At 34.2% G+C, this 4570-nt stretch overlaps 1 non-coding gene across 1 annotated transcript; it reads right to left on the bottom strand.

The window, feature by feature from the left end:
• Positions 1-4043: 4043 nt before the first annotated feature.
• LOC134365296 (U6 spliceosomal RNA) lies at positions 4044-4150 on the bottom strand. Its single transcript, XR_010022002.1, has one exon. It is a non-coding gene; the product is annotated as a U6 spliceosomal RNA (small nuclear RNA).
• Between the last annotated feature and the right edge of the window lie 420 nt (positions 4151-4570).

The following is a 4570-nucleotide window of genomic DNA, read 5'->3' as shown; positions in this document are numbered from 1 at the left end:
TCACCTTTAGGGGCTTGCTGGGCCTTGAGTCTAGTTATGGGTCAAAGACAGGAGGTGGGGGTGGGTCCTGAGGAGAATCGGCATTGTCTTGCTCAGTATCTGACTCGGGGAAGCCATTACTGTTTCCTTAGGCAATGAAGAATTAATCCCCTCAGGTGGAGGTAGAAAAGCCACTGTCTCTGGGGATGAGGATTGGGAGTTCACTTCTAGTGAACAAGCCTCAACGCAATTTAGGGGTTCCATGTCCCCAGCTTCATCAGGGTCTTGCCACATGTCCCCATCCCAACTTGCAGGATCCCATTCTTTCCCAACTAATGCTCTCACTTTAGCAGTAGGTTCCCTGCGAGGCTGATAATTCAACTGCCACTGGAGTTCAGCCAATCTTATAATGAAGGCTTGTGTTTGCTTTTTGGCAATTTCAGCCCTGCTGGTACTGGAGAGAAGATTCTGGCCTAGAGCACACCTAGAAACTTTTAGGTCATCTGTGTGGCGCTTGAGCTGAGAAATCACTTCACTGAGCTGCCCCCTTTCTCTCTTCAGTTTATCCAGTGTCGTGACGAGCAACCAGCCAATGGCATTATAGTCCTCACATTTCCACAAATACTCAAAAGTATTACGTACAGACTCACTTTTACAAGCGGTGAATCAGGACCATCAAATGGATTTATCTTGCATATCTCTTTAAACAGTTCACGACAAGGACTCAGTGCTCTCCATATTATTAGAAGTCAATCTGTTAGCATTTTTAGGTCTAACGCCCTGAAACCAATTGAAGAAATTCATCTTTAAGATTCTGTTTCTTTAGAAGCACTCCTGGTACTAAAATCTGTATTCGTCAGGGTTCTCCAGAGAGACAGAATCAATAGGATATGTTATAATTATATGAGAGGGATTTATTAGGGGAATTAGGTCACGTGGCTATGAAGAAAAGTCCCACCATAGGCCATCTATAAACTGAATGCCAGTAGCGTGGCTCAGTCCAAGTCCAAAGGGCTCAAAACCAAGGAAGCTGATGGTGTCCTTGGTGTAAGTTCTGGAACCCAAAAGCTGAAGAATCTCGAGCTCTGATGTCCATGGACAGGAGAGAAGAGTGTATTCCAGCTCCAGTGGATCGAGAGAGCCTCACCTCTTTCCTCTGTCTTTTATTCTCTCTGGACCCCCAGTGGACTGGATGGTTCCCACCCACACTGAGGGTGGGTCTTTCCCACCCAGGCCACTCAGACTCTCATACTAATCTCTGCTGGAAACACCCTCATGGACACGCCTGAAATGATAGCTTTACCAGGTTTCTCAGCATTCCTTCATCTAACCAAGTTGACTTCTAGAATTAATCTTCACACTGTCCAAGCCAACCGCTTATTGGCTGAGTGACCGTCCCAGGCTTTTGCTCGTATGCAAAATGGAGATGATTGGAGGTTCGTTGTCAGGCTTGCAAGGTATATGAAGTTCCCAACATAATGTTTATACACATTAGCTGCTCAATAAATATTAGCCTCCTTCCTTTTATCCCATTATTATATAAGGGGAACAGAAAAAAAAAAAACAGAAAAAAAAACTTTTATGACTACAAGATTTGCTTAATCATAATTCTTTTCATTACTTAGATGCCTCAAAAATACCTTGTACATTTTCCCTGACCTCAGAAAAGAGGTGACAAAGAATTCTAAGATGTAGAAAGAACTCTGAGTGAGCAAGTATATTAAAGAAATGAAAGAAGCATTGTGTCATGGTAATTAATAAAGAAGCAATTTTAAAAGAATCTATCTGCAAAGCATCTTCCAGTTCATGCATACTGACTGGCGTGGGGAAAGATTACTCAGACTCAGTGTTATGTAGAGTTTGCAAGTGCTTTTGCAAGTAGATAAGAGAGATTTTTAATTAGAATATTAAATAGTCACAAAAGAAGAAAGAAATTTTAACGTCCACTGAACTGTCGCTTCCATCATTTTAATTGGCCTTTAATATTCTCTTTCACTTATATTGCAAAAGTTAATTTCAGCAGATGCCTTTACCATGTTAAACTATTCAAAATTCAGAATTATGGCACTTCAGGTAAATGAGGTTTTGGTATGTTAAGTTTAATATCAAGATTTCTGAGGTACAGGTATAAAAATGCAATTGCCACTCACAAATTTAAAATTTTACTTTTTTGTCATGATTTACCTCTTTTTCCCCATTGTAGAAAGGGTGTGTTTGGTGCTTTAATTTAACTTATTCTGAAAGAGTCATCAATAAATTATTTATTCCTGGAAAAATATGATAGTTAAAGGGAATGTTTGAGTCTACTCTGAAGTTTAACAATTATTTAGATATGAGCAATCGATGCTGTCTTTTCAACTTATATTTTTGTGCTCTTCACAGAATCACAAATTGTATTTTTACATAAATTGTAAAGGAAAGTATAAATTTGCTAAATCTGTAGATTATCACAAATTAATAAATCCTAACTTGATAGAAATTTTCAAAGATGTTCATTTATAATAGACAAAACTTTTCCCAAGTATGTTAATGGCTTCATAAGCTGTTAATAAGTGATGAGAAAAAGTTCCCACGGTCCAATAAATTTGTGAAATACTTGACTAAATAAGACGAATAAGTGATTCTTCAGAGTTTATAAGAATCTTTAATTTGGGAACATATATTGAGATTCTCTAAGTAGCAGATACATAGTACCTGGTATTCTAAACTTCGTTGACTATGGAAGTCAATTTCAGCATCCTGTGGAATTAGTGATCTTCAGAACATGCTTTGGAAAAAGCTGTTCTAGGTCTCTAATTTGAGCATCATCAATGCATTATAAATATACATCTACCTTGGGTTTACTTCAAATAACTTGAATACCACTTCTAATCATCCAGGAAATGATAAGTTTAAATTAGCCTTAAAATAGTAACTGGTCAGATTATAAGAGTCACTTGCATTGGACGTTTCTCTAAGAAAAAGTCATGCTTCGTTAGATCGGAACCAGCTAAGACACTCAGAAATAAATTAATGTAATTTTCCACACTAAAGTGTAAAGAAATAATATGTAAATATATGAATAGATACAGAAGAATTATTTGATAAAATTCAGCATCCACTATGTAAAAACTTTCCACCAATTAAAAATAAAAGGAAACTTCTATAAGTAAACTGTATATAAGATAGATTGATTTTGAGTGGGACTCAGATCTTGGTGCCTATTATATGTTGTAGGTCAAAATGACTGTTTAATAGAATGAATTCAGATATTAAATACTATCAATTTATTTTCATAAAATATTTTATAGAAAATCTCATCCCTAGAAAAAAATATAAATAGAACATAAATATTATAAATGGACTCATCATCCATTTGTTAATATTTTATACATATATATATGATACAATTATAAGAGGTCTCTATGTATATATACACATATGCATATTCACAAATTTGCATAAAATTATGCATGCACACATATGTGTACATATGCATTTTTGTACACTCATATATCTAAATGTTGAAACCATAATACTTTGTACACTATGCATTTAGCTGAAAATGTTTTCATAATATTTTCTATTAAATACTTTTTATTTTGAATATATTTATTTAAAGTACATAAGAAAAAATGTATATTAAATAGAAACAACATAGAAACCATTAATAAGTGAAAGAAAAATAAATCAATGAAGGTAGATATATGTTTTTCCTTATCTTCTGATAGGAGATAACCACTAGCAATATTTTGATGTATAAGCATTTTTTTTTTTTTGTGACAACTAAAGCAAAATGCCCAAAACTTTCAGTGATTTGATTGTGTACCTACACAAACTGGAGATTATTTTACATGTCATGACTAATAATCTCATTTAAAATATTAAAATTTCATTGATTCTGAATTCTGTTTGTAACCTTATTTCTAATATTACATAGATCTATGTTTAACTGTAAATAGACATGTCTTTGATTCTTATGTATTGCAATGCATTTTTTAGATTCTTAGGCACTTCCATGCAGATGCATAGGCCCAAATGAACCTAAATTAATGTAACTTCAGAAAAATCACCAAATTTTTGTCTTTGATATGGAACACTTCATGAATTTTCACGTCATTCTTGCACAGAGGTCATGTTAATCTTCTCTATATTTTTCCAATTTTAGCATATATGCTCCTGAAGTGAGCGCTATAAATACTTTTTGAGAACATAATGGTTTACTGGTTGCATTTTAGCTAATCTTATTCATGTACTATAACATGTTTGAGTAAGTATCATTGTTTGACATTTAATTTGTTTCAAGTTTTCACCATTACAAATAGTGATAAAATAAATACTGGATTAAAGAGCAAGCCCTTAATATATTTTTCAAAATTACCCTCCACTAATTGGAATACTAGCTATTTGCTTGGTGATTTTTTTTTTCTTTTTTCTTTTTAATAAGAGCTAGAAAGGCTCAGCTTTTCCTGTTCGGTAAGTACCAAGGCAGAATCTCCCAATAAGATGCCCAAATAAGAGACCTCATTCCTTTAGTTAGAAGTGGAGCAGATGTTTTTCCAAGTGTCTAAGTCAAAAAACAAACATGTACATTAGTTAGCTATGTTTTTAC

This window comes from Cynocephalus volans, chromosome 16 (assembly GCF_027409185.1).
Source record: "Cynocephalus volans isolate mCynVol1 chromosome 16, mCynVol1.pri, whole genome shotgun sequence".
Classification (NCBI taxonomy): domain Eukaryota; kingdom Metazoa; phylum Chordata; class Mammalia; order Dermoptera; family Cynocephalidae; genus Cynocephalus; species Cynocephalus volans.
Note: the sequence above shows the minus strand (reverse complement) of the source record. Positions and strands in the feature narration are given on the sequence as shown.